The following is a 16,500-nucleotide window of genomic DNA, read 5'->3' as shown; positions in this document are numbered from 1 at the left end:
TTCTACCAGCGCACGCAACTTGTTACTGCTTCTGTTGAGGAGCAAAAGGTTAAAAAAAACCCAAAAAAACCAGCAGTAGATAGGATAGGGATAGGGGGCAGGGAGGAGAGGAGAGGAGAGGGGAAAGGAAGGGAGGTTAGCGTAGGGGGTAGGGATGTTCCCTCCCAGTCCGCTCCTTAATTGGAGCGGACTGGGAGGGAACTAGGGAAGGCCGCTGTACATCGCCACACGAATTTGTAGAACGTTAGCCCCCTTGCGCGTGCAGATTACAAAAACCGGCACGCACATGCACAAGTGGATTAAAAAATCCAGCGTGCATGTGGTCAAACGATTTTATAACATACGTGTGCATTGGTGCGCACGCACATGGACGCGTGTGCGCACCAATGAAAATCTACCCCATAATTTGTACCCTGGTATAGCACTGTCCCATTGGTTATCCTCCTTCCACCAGGTCTCCGAGATGCCAATTAAGTCTATGTCATCATTCACTGCTACACACTCTAATTCTCCCATCTTACTTCTTAGACTTCTGACATTGGCATACAAACATTTCAAAGTGCGTTTTTTGTTTGTATTTACATTCTGCTTATCAGTTGTCAGAGATAATTTGGAATCTTTTAGCTCATGTGAGTTTTTAGTTATAGGCACTTGGACTACTTTTCTTATTATTGGAACCTCTCTGTTGGGATGCCCTAACTCTCCAGCTTCATTAGAATGTTAGGAATTATTAGGAAGGGAATGGTTAATAGGGATGTGCATTTGTTTGCAACGAAATAGGAAATAAAGACGATATTTCCTATCTGATTGCATTTCGGGGGCCTGATGAAACAAAAGGAAAACAGACGAAATTTTGTGTGGGTTTCCTATCACTTTTTTTGGGGGGAGAAAGGGCACACTAAAAAAAACCCCAAACCCCCCCCCAAACCCACCCTAACCCTTCAAATTAAATTAATTACAAACCCCCACCCTCCTGACCCCCCGAAGACTTACCAAAAGTCCCTGGTGGTCCAGCTGGGGTCGCAGGAGCAATCTCCACCTCTTGGGCCTTCGGCTGCCACTAATCAAAATGGCGCCAGTGGTCCTTTGCCCTTACCATGTGACAGGGGCTACCGGTGCCATTGGTCGGCCCCTGTCACATGGTAGGAGCAATGGATGGCCCGTGCCAGCCAACGGCCCGAGAGGGGGAGATTGCTCCCAGGACCCCTGCTGGACCACCAGGGACTTTCGGTAAGTTTTTTTTTTTTGGGGGGGGGGGTCGGGAGGGAGGGGATTATAGGGGTGTGTGAAGTAGATTTTCCCAAAATTTCGGGAAAATTTGTTTCGGGGCAGCCAAAAAAAATCGGCCCGAACCACAGGAAAATGAGATTTTCCACAGCGGGCCGATAACAAAGGCCGAACCAAAAGGTTCGGCCGAATCATATCTCTAATGGTTAATAAAATGGAAAAATGTCATAATGCCTCTGTGCTCCATGGTGAGACCGCACCTTGAATACTGTGACAATTCTGGTCGCCGCATCTCAAAAAAGATATAGTTGCAATGGAGAAGGTACAGAGAAGGGCAACCAAAATGATAAAGGGGATGGAACAGCTTCCCTATGAGGAAAGGCTGAAGAGGTTAGGACTGTTCAGCTTGGAGAAGAGACGGCTGAGGGGGGATATGATAGAGATGTTTAAAATCATGAGAGGTCTAGAATGGGTAGATGTGAATCGGTTATTTACACTTTCTGATAATAGAAGGACTAGGGGGCACTCCATGAAGTTAGCAAATAACATGTTTAAGACTAATCAGAGAAAATTCTTTTTCACTCAATGCACAATTAAACTCTGGAATTTGTTGCCAAGGGATGTGGTTAGTGCAGTTAGTGTAGCTGGGTTTAAAAAAAGTTTGGATAAGTTCTTGGAGAAGTCCATTAACTGCTATTAATCAAGTTGACTTAGGGAATGGCCTCTGCTATTACTGGCAACAGTAGCATGGGATCTTCTTGGTGTTTGGGTAATTGCCAGATTCTTGTGGCCTGGATTGGCCTCTGTTGGGAAACAGGATGGTGGGCTTGATGGACCATTGGTCTGATCCAGCAAGGGAAGTTCTTATATTCTTATCCTTTGAAGATACCTCCCTCCGTACCATGTGCTGCTGAGCGACTGTCGGCTTTCCCCTTTGTTCTAGTTTAAAAATTGCTCTCTCTCCTTTTTAAAGATTAGCGCCAGCAGTCTGGTTCCACCTTGGTTAAGGTGGAGCCCATCCCTTCAGAAAAGACTCCCCCCTTCCCCAAAAGGTTCCCCAGTTTCTCACAAAACTGAATCCCTCTTCCTTGCACCATCGTCTCATCCATGCATTGAATCTCTGGAGCTCTGCCCGCCTCTGGGGACCTGCATGTGGAACAGGGAGCATTTCAGAGAATGCTACCCTGGAGGTTCTGGATTTCAGCTTTCTACCTAAGACCTTAAATTTGGCTTCCAGAATCTCCATCTCATATTTTCCTATGTCATGGGTGCCCATATGTAGCACAACAGCCGGCTCCTCCCCAGCACTATCTAAAATCCTATCTAGTTGACGCGTGAGGTCCGCCACTTTGCAGCCCTCATGCCCACCAGCCACTTAGATGTCTACATTCCTAATAACTGAATTACCAGCTATGACAGCCAACCTAACCCTTCCCTCCTTGGCAGAAGCCCTGGAAGACACATCCTAGGTGAGAGAGGACAATGCACTACCTGGAAAGCAAGTCCTTGCTACAGGATCATTTCCTGCTGCACCAGGTTAATGCTTTCCGATCATGAGATCTTCTTCTTCCAAGGTAGCACCAGGGCTGTCAGACTGGAGTTGGGACTTGGCTACTATGTCCCTGGAGGTCTCACCTATATATCTCTCTGTCTGCAATCTAGCATCTGTTCTGAAAGATATTTATTTATTTATTTTATTTTATAACTTTTATATACCGGCATTCGTAAAAAACATCATGTCGGTTTACATGTAACTGAGAAAGGAAATTACAATGATAGGTGGAGGAAAGATAAATAGTTAAAAGGTAGGTTAACTTTACTGTGGTGCCAACATGCATCACAGTTAAAACGCGATTATATATGATAAACCATATTAGAGAAGAATTATATGATAAACCATATTAGAATTATATGATAAACCATATTAGAGAAGAATTAGATAATATTATACAAAGTTAGACAAAATTAATTAATTACAGGGGGAGGTGGTGCGGGGGGCGGGGGGTGGAAGGTGAGGCGATTGTGTAGTATTCAGGATCCGGAGCACCACATTGGCATCGTTCATAGTTTATACACACAATATTTCGATGAAGATATAGAATTCATATATGCAAATACCCCTGATGCAGCCCTACTGAAAGAGGGCGAAACTCGGCTGGAGTCGGGCTCATTTGCACATATTTGGTTCTACACAATAAATTTTTTTACAGATTAGACATCTGGCTGCTTATTGTGTATTTCTACTCTAGCATCCACCATTTCATTCACCATTCCCTTCCTAATAATTCCTAACATTCTGTTTGCTTTTCTGACCACCACAGCACACTGAGCCGATGATTTCAATGTATTATCCATATCCACTATGACACCTAGATCTCGTTTCTAGGTGGTAACCCCTAATATGGAACCGAACTGTGTAATAACTACTGCATGGGTTATTTTCCCCTATATGCATCACTTGTGATTTAACTACTCTGAATAATTTTGTATGATCTGCAAGTTTGATCACCTCACTTATCGTATCCCTTTCCAGATCATCTATAAATATATTAAAAAGTACCAGTCCACTGTTTACCTTTTTCCACTGTGAAAATAGACCATTTAATCCTACTCTCTGTTTCCTATCTTTTAACCACATGGGGGTAAACCAGAACCAGAATAAATACCCTTCTGGAACCTATACAAATACCTCATCCATAACCTGTACAGATACCCCATCCAGAACCAGCACAGAAGGGCAGAAGCTATACCTGTACACAAACCCCATCCAGAACCTGCATAGATATTCAATCCAGAAGCTGTACATATACCCCATCCAGATACACATGCAGAACCATTGCAGATACACCATCCAACAGCAGCACATAAGGGCAGGAGTCATACCTATACAGATATCCCATCTAGATTCTGTATAGATACTCCATGCAGAACCTGCTGAGATACCCCGTCCAGTACCAGCACTGAAGGGCAGGAGCTCTACATATACTGATATATACAGATACCCCATCCAGAACCAGCAGAGAAGGGCAGGAGTCATACCTATACATACAGATATGCCATCTAAATTCTGTACAGTTACCTCATGTAGAACTTGCAGAGATACCCCGCCCAGTACCAGCACTGAAGGACAGGAGCGCTACATATACTGATATATATAGATACCCCATCCAGAACCAGCACAGAAGGGCAGGAGTCATACCTATACATACAGATATGCCATCTAAATTCTGTACAGATACCTCATGTAGAACCTGCAGAGATACCCCATCCAGTACCAGCACTGAAGGACAGGAGCCCTACATATACAGATATCCCATCCAGAACCAGCATAGAAGGGCAGGAGTCACACCTATACAGATATCCCATCTAAATTCTGTACAGATACCCCATGTAGAACCTGCAGAGATAGCCCATCCAGATAAGCACAGAAGTCTTAGCTGAGGCCTCTTCCTTAAAGAGAGCTGGCGACAAGCTGCCTTGTCAGCATGTGAGAGAAGGAGAATGCCAGGAGAAGTAGCACTTCATTCCTCTGAGGAGCTTGGTGTCTTCTAGGGACACCAAGGAGCCCCTAAGCTTGAATGAACTGCACCCTGTGAAATGGGAGCAGATAGATCTTACCTTTGGGGAGCAGGTGACAGCCAGCCCAAAGCGTCTCTTCTCAGCTCAGGCAGACAGAATGGAGTGAGGCTGATTAACCTGTGCTTAAAGTTCTCCTCAGCTGCCAGGGGCTGAACAGCTGGAGGAGCACTAGAAGAGCCACGGCCACTGCCTTGGTGACATGCAGCAGCACTGCCCCGTAATGCTGCTGTTCAGAGCTTTCTCATTCCCAACGCAGCTCGTTCCGCTTTCCCTGAGAAATGCTCCATGAAATGCGATATGGATTCGTTTGAAAGTGAAAAGCCAATCCACCTGCACAGATCTGGCAAACGCACGTAGATTGTCAATGCTGAATGCGCTTTGTTGTTTGAGAACACATTCTGAAGTCTGATCAGCCTTCCCGTTCCTCGGCTTCTGCCCCTTCCTACAGGGAATATTAAACCAGAGCCTCGCAGCCGAAATTACCAGGCAGCATTTCCACATTTTACTGTTGTACAGAAATATTATAGATTTATATATACACACACACACCTCTCTCTATATATATACACACACCCAAACTCCCACAGAAAGGATCTCACGCTGTATTTATGACATTTCTGAGAGTTTTAGAAGGTGGAAGCAGAAAGATACAAAACGTGCAGCTGAATGCACCAATCTGATATTCCACTTTCGAAAGAAAATCAGCCTTGACTTTAGGGCTAAACACAGAAAGCAAAACAAGAGAAGCAGCAGCCGAGCCTTGAGGGCTGGAGAGAGAGAGAGGCACTGGGGAGACACGTGTGTGTGTGTGTGTGTGTGTGTGTGTGTCCTTTCCATGCTAGCACAAGCACTGTCCAGGAGAGTGTCACAGAGAGTCTTTCATCTTCTAGGACAATCACAAGCCACATATGACATGCACACGTGATTGTGCTGTAACTGCCCTATCCTGCAACCCAATCACACTCAGCGCCTGGAAGAAAAAGGTCTGTATCTGAACCTATACCTGCTCCATCAGTCACAGCAGAAGCAGAGCACAACTCGAGCCTACGACAGAATCTCTGCCAGAGCCAGCCCCTGCTCCATCAATCACAGAAGAAGCAGATGCAGAGCACAACTCGAGCCTACGACAGAGTCTCTGCCAGAGCCAGCCCCTGCTCCATCAATCACAGAAGAAGCAGATGCAGAGCACAACTCGAGCCTACGACAGAGTCTCTGCCAGAGCCTGTCCTTGCTCCATCAGTTACAGCAGAAGCAGAGCACAACTCAAACCTAGGACAGAGTCAGTTCCAGAGCCTGTCCCTGCTCCTTAGGTCACAGCAGAAGGAGAGCACAACTCAATCCTAGGACAGAGTCCAATCAAGAGCCTGTCCCTGATCCTTAGGTCACAGCAGAAGCAGAGCACAACTCGAGCCTACGACAGAGTCTCTGCCAGAGCCTGTTCCTGCTCCATCAGTTACAGCAGAAGCAGAGCACAACTCAATCCTAGGACAGAGTCCGTGCCAGAGCCTGTCCCTGATCCTTAGGTCACAGCGGACCAAAACCCGCGTAGGGCAGTGGGCATTGCTGAGGGCGGGGATGCCGCCCTGTCTTAGTCTTCGGGAGCCACTTTGGGTGATTCTCAAGCAGCTCCTAAGCTCCCCCGCCCCTCTTCACTTCGGTCTGATTTCTATGTCCCGTGCATTGGACGCTGCAACATAAAACCCAAACCAGCTGCCGAAGCAGAGTCCGAGCGAGCCCCATCTGCATCCAGCAGGGCACAGGCAGAGGGCGGAGAACCGGAGCGGAACCGGGCGCCGATAAACCTGAGAACGGCGGGGGAGGGCTCGTACCTGTCCGTGCTCGCAGGCAGATGCCGCAGCGTCCGAGGCTTCCCGGGCTCTCTCCGCGCCGGTGCCGGTGCCGGGTCTCGCTGTGGCGGAGAGGGGAGGGAGGAGAGGGGGGAGGGCTCGCGCCGGGGAGGAGGAGTCGCGAGGTCAGCGGGAGGGGCTTCTCCTCTTCCCGCCCATCCCCGGAGCTCGGGGGGGGGAGGGGAGTTTGGGATTATTTTGGCGGGAGCTGTGGGAGGGCTCAAAGTCCCAAACTGAGGAGGCAGAGAACGCGGACACCGCCCCCCTCCCCGGATACTTCAGGCCCAGTCCCAGCCCACAAGGTGTCAGAGAGAGAACAAGAAACCGAAAGGATCAGAGAGAGACAGCAAAAGCAGAGACAGAGAAACAGTAAGAGCAAGAGCCAGACTGTGACAGAGAGAAACAGTAACACCAGAGACAGAAGAGAGACAGAGAGAGAAACAGTAACACCAGAGATAGAGAGAAACACTAACACTAGAGACCGTGCCAGATAGAGAAACATTAACACCAGTGACAGAGAAAGAATCAGTAACACCAGAGACAGAGAGTGACAGAGTGAGAAACAGTAATACCAGAGACAGAGAGTGACAAAGAGAGAAACAGGAAAACCTGAGACAGTGACAGAGAGAGAAAAATCAACACCAGAGACAGTGACAGAGAGAGAACCATTAAAACCAGAGGGTGACACAGAGAAAAACATTAACACCAGAGACAGAAAGTGACAGAGAGAGAAACAGTAACACCAGAGACAGAGAGAAACATTAACACCAGAGAAAGAGAGAAACACTAACACTAGAGACAGTGACAGATAAACATTAACACCATTGACAGAGAAAGAAACAGTAACACCAGAGACAGAGAGAAACATTAACACCAGAGAAAGAGAGAAACACTAACACTAGAGACAGTGACAGATAGAGAAACATTAACACCAGTGACTGACAGAGAAAGAAACAGTAACACCAGAGACAGAGAGTGACAGAGAGAGAAACAGTAATACCAGAGACAGAGAGTGACAGAGAGAGAAACAGGAAAACCTGAGACAGTGACAGAGAGAGAAAAATCAACACCAGAGACATAGATTGACAGAGAAACAGTAACACCAGAAACAGAAAGTGACAGAGAAAAACATATTCACCAGAGACAGTGACAGATAGAGAAACATTAACACCAGAGGGTGACAGAAAGAGAAACAGTAACACCAGAGACAGAGAGTTACAGATAGAGAAACATTAACACCAGAGACAGTGACAGAGAAAGAAACAGTGATACCAGAGACAGAGAGTTATAGAGAAACATTAACACCAGTGACAGAGAAAGAAACAGTAACACCAGAGACAGAGAGTGAAAGAGAGAGAAACAGGAAAACCTGAGACAGTGACAGAGAGAGAAAAATTAACACCAGAGACATAGATTGACAGAGAAACAGTAACACCAGAAACAGAAAGTGACAGAGAAAAACATAAACACCAGAGACAGTGACAGATAGAGAAACATTAACACCAGAGGGTGACAGAAAGAGAAACAGTAACACCAGAGACAGAGCGTCACAGAGAGGGAAACATTAACACTAGAGATAGTGACAGAGAGAGAAACAGTAACACCAGAGACTGAGAGTTACAGTTAGAGAAACATTAACATCAGAGAAAGAAACAGTAACACCAGAGACAGAGAGTGACAGAGTTACAGATAGAGAAACATTAACACCAGAGACAGTGACAGAGAAAGAAACAGTGACACCAGAGACAGAGAGTAACAGAGAGAGATGCAGTAATAGCAGAGATAGCGAGCTAAAGATAGAGATACATTAACACCAGAGTCTGTGACAGAGAAAGAAACAGTAACACCAGAGACAGATAGAGAAACAGGGCCACCGGCGCCATTTCTATTAACGCAGCCGTGGCCCGAGAGCGGGAGATCGTGCTGGGACCCCCCCCACTGGACCCCAGGTAATTTAAAACATTTTGGGGGGGTTCGGGAGGGGTGGGGGATTTGTTTTAAAGGGTTGGGGTGGGTTTTAGGGTTGTTTTGGTGTGCCGGTTTTCCTGCCCTCCCCCGATTTACGATTTTTTAACAAAAAAATCCATGACGATCAGATTTCCCTCCCCCCCAGCCAAAATCGATTGTTAAGACGATCGATCACACGATTCACATCCCTAATTAACACCAGAGACAGAGTGACAGAGAGAGAAACAGTAACACCACCTGTTGGAAACACCACCTGTTGGAAACAAGCCCACCATCCTGTTGGAAACAGGATGCTGGGCTTGATGGACCCTTGGTCTGACCCAGTATGGCATTTTCTTATGTTTTTATGTTCTTAACATCAGAGACAGGGACAGAGAGAGAAACTGTAATGTCAGAGGGTGACAGAGAGAAACAGTAAGACCAGAGACAGTGACAGAGAGAGAAACGGTAACACCAGAGAGAGAGGGTGACAGAGAGAGAGAAACAGTAATGCTAGAGGCAGAGAGAGACACAGAGAGAAACAGTAACACCAGAGACAGAGAGGGACAGAGAAACAGTAACACCAGAGACAAAGAGAGACAACGCTACTACTGGTGCCATGGCTTCTGATACTCGTGCCTATGTGGACTCATGTCCAACCTGCGCCCAGCAGTATCCACCAGTAGGTCGACCTTGGGGCCTCCTCCAGCCATAGCCTGCACCAGAAGAGCCGTGGACTCATTTATCCACAGACTTTGTAGTGGACCTTCCACTGTCTAAGGGGAATACGGTTAACTGGGCCATTGTGGACCGATTCTCCAAAATGGCTCATTTTGTCCCCTTGCCTGCCTTACCATTGGCCCCGGAGCTAGCACGTCTCTTCTTCCAGCATGTCTTTTGCCTTCATGGCCTGCCCACGGATAATGCCTCAGACAATTTGTCACCCACTATTGGTGCGCCTTGTGTAAGAAATTCGGAATCACCATCAGTTTCACTACAGCATAGCATTCTCAGGCCAATGGCCAGGCTGAGCGGACAAACCACTCAAGAGTTTCCTTTGCGCCTACTCAAATGACCAACAGGACAAGCGGATGGAATTATTACCTTGGGCAGAATTTTCTCACAACTCCCACATTGCAGCAGCCACTGGAGTTTCTCCTTTCTCCATTTTATATGGCAGACAACCTCGGCTTCCATTACTGATTCCACTATAAATGCCCTCGCCGGCAGCTCAGGCCACGGCAGATGCCCTCCAAGCGCTGTGGACCCAGACTAATCAACGTCTCTGCCAGACTGCGGCACGTGCCAAGAAATTGGCTGATGCCCACCGTCGACTGGCTCCAGAGTTCCAGCTATGCCAAAAGGTTTGGCTAAGCACCTGTTACATTCGATTTAACCTTCCCTCATAGAGGTTTGCGCCAAGGTTTATTGGCCCATTTTCAGTTACCCAGCATTTTGGGCCAGTTACGTACCAACTCCGGTTATCACCGACCCTAGGAATACATAACTCCTTTCACGTGTCTCTGCTCAAACTGGTGGTACTCTCGTGGCCCTTGTAAAGCTCTTGCACCTTCCCAGGTTATTACTGAAACTGATACCACGTATCGTGTGCAAGAAGTCCTTGATGTCCACATAAGAGGCTGCCGTTGGGAGTACCTTCTCTCATGGGAAGGTTACGGTCCTGAGGAGAACTCCTCGGAGCCTGCAAGTAATATCTTGGACAAGGGACTCCTCCTCCGATTCTATCATGCCCATCCGGGCAAACCCAGGCCTCCAAGAGGGCGGGCATAAAGGGGAGGTACTGTTGCATGTCCCGTCCATGGCAGGCCTCCGACCGGGCTTACTCACCTCCGCAGCACTGCTTCTGGACCCGGTCCATTCTCGCACGCAGCTGTGGGCAGCCGCCTACGCTCCCAATCCCCTGCTGCCTCCTCGGCTGTTACTGGCTCCTCCATGGACCTCCCCAGCTCCCGGTGGGTCTCCCCACATGTGCCGTGAGGAGGAACCGCAGTCCAGCCTCCTGTGGACCCTCACTTAGGCATGCATGCATGCACCTCTCCAACCTTTAAAGGGGCCGATGTGGGAAACTAGCCCGTGGCCCCGGATGATGACATCATCAGGCCCCGCTACTTAAGGCAGGGCCCGCCACTAGTTCCTTGCCTTGGCAACAGGTCTCCACATTTGTTGTGTGCTCATTGCACTTCGTTCCTGTTTCCCAATCCTGACTTCATTCCTGGTTCCTGATCCTGAGTCTGTTCCTGGTTCCTGTTCCTGACCCATACCTGGTCCCTTCCTTGTCTTGCTGGACTGACCTGTGGCTTTGACCCTTGCTACATTGGATCACACTCAGGACTGATCTTTGGCTTTGACCCTTGCTACGTTGGACCATGCTTAAGATTGATCTTTGGCTTTGACTCTTGCTATTTTGGACCATGCTCAGGATTGACCTTTGGCTTTGACTCTTGCTATGTTGGACCATGCTCAGGATTGACCTTTGGCTTTGACCCTTGCTATGCCTGGTCCACGCTCAGGACTGACCTTCGGCTTGACCCTTGTTCTGTTTGACTTTGTACCTTGCCTTGCTCAGCTGCCTGCCCTGACTCCAGCCTTTATGTGACTACGCCTTCAGTATCTCCTTGGACTTGGCCTTCTCAGGCTCTGGCCTTCTACTGACTGGGTGCCACCTGTCTCTGCTCTGTTTCTCTTTGGCATCTGGGTCTCTGGATCCCTGCTTCGTATGGACCCACGTCGGTCCCTTGATACCTCTGCTGAGGTGAACCTAGAAGATGTGGTAGACCTGATTGACAAAATGAAGAGTAGGAAATCACCTGGACTGGATGGCATACACCCCAGAGATCTGAAAGAACTAAAAAAATGAAATTTCAGACCTATTAGTAAAAATTTGTAACCTATCATTAAAATCATCCATTGTACCTGAAGACTGGAGGATAGGAAATGTAACCCCAATATTTAAAAAGGGCTCCAGGGGCGATCCGGGAAACTAAAGACCGGTTAGCCTGACTTCAGTGCCAGGAAAAATAGTGGAAAGTGTTCTAAACATCAAAATCACAGAACATATAGAAAGACATGGTTTAATGGAACAAAGTCAGCATGGCTTTACCCAAGGCAAGTCTTGCCTCACAAATCTTCACTTTTTTGAAGGAGTTAATAAACATGTGGATAAAGGTGAACCAGCAGATGTAGTATACTTGGATTTTCAGAAGGCGTTTGACAAAGTTCCTCATGAGAGGCTTCTAGGAAAAGTAAAAAGTCATGGGATAGGTGGTGATGTCCTTTCGTGGATTGCAAACTGGCTAAAAGACAGGAAACAGAGAGTAGGATTAAATGGACAATTTTCTCAGTGGAAGGGAGTGGGCAGTTGCTTGCCTCAGGGATCTGTATTGGGACCCTTACTTTTCAATATATTTATAAATGATCTGGAAAGAAATACGACGAGTGAGATAATCAAATATGCAGATGATACAAAATTGTTCAGAGTAGTTAAATCGCAAGCCAATTGTGATAAATTGCAGGAAGACCTTGTAAGACTGGAAAATTGGGCATCAAAATGGCAGATGAAATTTAATGTGGATAAGTGCAAGGTGATGCATATAGGGAAAAATAACCCATGCTATAGTTACACAATGTTAGGTTCCATATTAGGTGCTACAACCCAAGAAAGAGATCTAGGCATCATAGTGGATAACACATTGAAATCATCAGTTCAGTGTGCTGCGGCAGTCAAAAAAGCAAACAGAATGTTGGGAATTATTAGAAAAGGAATGGTGAATAAAATGGAAAATGTCATAATGCCTCTGTATCGCTCCATGGAGAGACTGCACCTTGAATACTGTGTACAATTCTGGTTGCCGCATCTCAAAAAAGATATAATTGTGATGGAGAAGGTACAGAGAAGGGCAACCAAAATGATAAGGGGAATGGAACAGCTCCCCTATGAGGAAAGACTAAAGAGGTTAGGACTTTTCAGCTTGGAGAAGAGACGGCTGAAGGGGGATATGATAGAGGTGTTTAAAATCATGAGAGGTCTAGAACAGGTAGATGTGAATCGGTTATTTACTCTTTTGGATAATAGAAAGACTAGGAGGCACTCCATGAAGTTAGCATGTGGCACATTTAAAACTAATTGGAGAAAGTTCTTTTTTACTCAACGCGCAATTAAACTCTGGAATTTATTGCCAGAGGATGTGGTTAGTGCAGTTAGTATAGCTGTGTTTAAAAAAGGATTGGATAAGTTCTTGGAGGAGAAGTCTATTACCTGCTATTAATTAAGTTGACTTAGAAAATAACCACTGCTATTACTAGCAACGGTAACATGAAATAGACTTAGTTTTTGGGTACTTGCCAGGTTCTTATGGCCTGGATTGGCCACTGTTGGAAACAGGATGCTGGGCTTGATGGACCCTTGGTCTGACCCAGTATGGCATGTTCTTATGATCCTTGGCTATCATTCATCTCATCTACTGGGAGTCATCACATGAAGGCCCGCCTAAGGCCAGCCAGCCCCGGTACCCAAGGGCTCAACTTGCAGGGAATGAGGGCTGGTATTGGTGAAGCTCCAGTCGGCCTCTGTCTCCTAGTCAGCTCCACCTCCCAATGATGTGGACCCATGGGGCTTGCCCTACAGGTAGCGTCAACCCCTGGACCAAGGTTCCACCACCAGCGCAACAGCAGAGACAGAGAGTGACAGAGAGAGAAACAGTAACACCAGAGACAGTGACAAACAGTAACACCAGAGTCAGAGAGGAACAGAGAGAGAAACAGTAACACTTGATACAGTGATAGACAAAGAAACAATAACACCAGAGACAGAGAGCGACAGAGAGAGAAACATTAACACCAGAGACAGAGAGTCACAGAGAGAGAAACATTAATACTAGATACAGTGATAGAGAGAGAAACAGTAACACCAGAGACAGAGAGCGACAATAAAACCTGAGACAGAGAGTGACACAGAGAGGAACAGTAACACCAGAGACAGAGAGGGAGAGAGAAACATTTACACCAGGGAAAGACAGTTACAGAGAGAGAATCACTAACATCAGAGAAAGACAGTGAAGAGAGAGGGAGCAACAGCAATACCAGAGACAGAGAGGGAAAGAGAGAAACAGTAGCACCAGAAACAGAGGGTGACAGAGAAATCATAACAAGAAAGACAGAGAGGGAAAGTGCAATGGCAGAGACAGAGAGTAACAGAGAGAAAAATATTAACACCAAAGGCAGAGACTGACGGAGAGAGAACTTTAACAGCAAAGTCAGAGAGGGACAGAGAAAGAGTAACACCAGAGACAGAGAATGACAGAGAGAGGAACAGTAATACCAGAGACAGTGATAGAGAGAGAAACAGTAACACCAGAGACAGAGAGAGAAACTTTAACAACAGAGACAGCAAAATAGAAACAATAAAACCAGAGAGAAGAGTGTGACAGAGACAGAAACAGTAACACCAGAGTCAGAGAGTGACAGAGAAACAGTAACAACAGTGATAGAGAGGGAGAAACATTAACATCAGGACAGTGACAGAGAGGGATGGGGTTACCAATTTATGTGCACAGACACAGAGCAGAGACATTCCTAGGGGTTCAGTTACCACTTTATGTGTGTATGCAAATACAGGATTTTCAAAGGGGTGTGGATTCCAATTGATGTGTGCATGCATAGAGCAGAGATGTTCCTAGTAGTGCGGTTACCACTTTATGTGTGTAGGCGTACAGCAGAGATGTTCCTAAGGGTGGGGTTACCAATTTATGTGTGGATGCATAGAGCAGAGATGTTCCTAGGGGTGCGATTATCAATTTATGTGTGTATGCATAGATCAGAGAAGTTCCTAGGTGTGGGGTTACTAATATATGTGTGTAAGCATAGAGAAGAGACATTGCTAGGGGTGCAGTTACCAATTTATGTGTGTATAAATAGAGCAGAGATGTTCCTAGGGGCGCGGTTCCCGCCAAGGTCCCTTTAAAAGTAGAGCATGTAGTGCCCGTGCGCGCCTAGAGAGACCCAGGATCCGCCACATGGAGTGCAGAGAACCGGGAGAAACGCGGTGGTGGTGACTGGCCACTGCTGTGAGAGTACCAGAGGTGGAGGGCCAGGCCAGACATGCGGTGAGTTGGGCCTGCCGTGGATGGCTGCTGCCGGTGGTCATAACAGTACCCCCCTCCTAAGCCCCCTCCCGGGGGTTTCAGTCTCGAAGGATGAGTAGCATGAAATTGCCTGATGAGAGTTTTGTCAAGAATATTGGTGGCAGGTTCCCAACTATTCTCTTCCGAAGCCTTCCCAAGACCTCAAAACTGCCTTCCTCTGTGATGGCCTCGGGCAACCAGAGGGATTGGAGCCCTTGCAGGTCATAGTCATGAGAGGCACGGACAGTGTGGAGTAATGGTGGATAAAGGAGTGGTAATAATTGGCAAAGCCAAGGAACTTTTGTAAGGAGCGGAGACCCGTGGCCTGGGGCCAATCCCGAATACTTTTTAGCATCTGAGGGTCTATACGGAAGCCTTGACTTGAGACGATGTACCCAAGGAAGGGTATAGACTCCTGCTCAAAGGAACATTTTTCCAATTTGGCGTATAGCTGATTTTCTCAGAGACATTGGAGAACGCAGGTGACATCGTCGAGATACACTATGATGCATTTATTTATTTTATTTATTTAAAAACTTTTCTATACCGTCGTTAAGTTAGGTACCATCACAATGGTTTACAATAAGGCACAAACATTAAGGGGCGGATTTTAAGAGCCCTGCTCGCGTAAATCCGCCCGGATTTACGCGAGCAGGGCCTTGTGCGCCGGTGCGCCTATTTTACATAGGCCTGCCGGCGCGCGCAGAGCCCTGGGACTCGCGTAAGTCCCGGGGTTTTCCGAGGGGGGCGTGTCGGGGGCGAGGCTGATCGGCGTGGCGTTTTCGGGGCGGGATGCGGCGTTTTGGGGGCGGGCCCGGGGGCGTGGTTTCGGCCAGGGGCGGTCCGGGGGCATGGCCGCGCCCTCCGGAACTGCCCCTGTGTTGCATCTAGGTGCGCCAGCGGCCCGCTGGCGCACAGAGATTTACTTCTCCCTCCGGGAGGCGTAAATCCCCCAACAAAGGTAGGGGGGGGGGTTTAGACAGGGCCGGGGGGGGGGTGGGTTAGGTAGAGGAAGGGAGGGGAAGGTGAGGGGAGGGCGATAGCGAATTCCTTCCGAGGCTGCTCCGATTTCGGAGCGGCCTCGGAGGGAACGGAGGTAGGCTGCGCGGCTTGGCGCACACCGGCTACACGAAATCGGTAGCCTTGCTCGCGCCGATCCAGGATTTTAGCGGATACGCGCGGCTACGCGCGTATCTACTAAAATCCAGCGTACTTTTGTTTGCGCCTGATGCGCCAACAAAAGTACGCGAAGGCGCGCTTTTTGAAAATCTACCCCTAATGTTGGAAAAATAATTCTATCCACTAAGGTGCCAACAATTTACGGTAACATAGTTTGTTATAATTACTCATAGGTGGGTGTGATACATCATGTCCATTCTTTTTAGTGACACTTTTAAAATAGAGAACTTCTAGTATTTTATTCTTTGGTGGTAAGCAAAAATATATAAAAATAAAAATACATGCCCTTGTAGATTGGGGTAGTGTTCTTGGGTGTACTGCAGACCACCTTCCATTTTCCTTGTGTTCTACTCTCCTTTTTCTTTGTTGTACGCTTGTTTAAATAACCATGTATTTAAATTTTTTCTGAAGGTTTTGATGTCTTTTTGTAAGCGGATCTCGACAGGCATGGAGTTCCATAGCATAGGTCCTGCTAAGGAAAGCACTCTTTCCCTTACTTGGGTTAGTCTTGCTGTTTTAATTGAGGGGATGGTCAGTAAAGCTTTATTTGCTGATCTCAGGTTTCTGTGAGGGACGTGTAT

General features: G+C 47.2%; 1 protein-coding gene across 2 annotated transcripts in view; it reads right to left on the bottom strand.

The window, feature by feature from the left end:
• The window catches only part of HS3ST5 (heparan sulfate-glucosamine 3-sulfotransferase 5), a 348,445-nt gene extending 341,701 nt beyond the window's left edge, over window positions 1-6,744 (bottom strand). The window contains exon 1 of one of the 2 annotated variants that reach the window (XM_029595236.1): window positions 6,636-6,744. The gene's annotated coding sequence lies outside the window, so the exon portion shown is untranslated. Of the gene's footprint in view, window positions 1-4,845; window positions 4,992-6,635 lie in introns of those variants that run through there. The other variant, XM_029595237.1, reaches the window with a different exon arrangement.
• Window positions 6,745-16,500: the final 9,756 nt, after the last annotated feature.

Source organism: Rhinatrema bivittatum, chromosome 3 (assembly GCF_901001135.1).
Source record: "Rhinatrema bivittatum chromosome 3, aRhiBiv1.1, whole genome shotgun sequence".
NCBI lineage: Eukaryota > Metazoa > Chordata > Amphibia > Gymnophiona > Rhinatrematidae > Rhinatrema > Rhinatrema bivittatum.
Note: the sequence above shows the minus strand (reverse complement) of the source record. Positions and strands in the feature narration are given on the sequence as shown.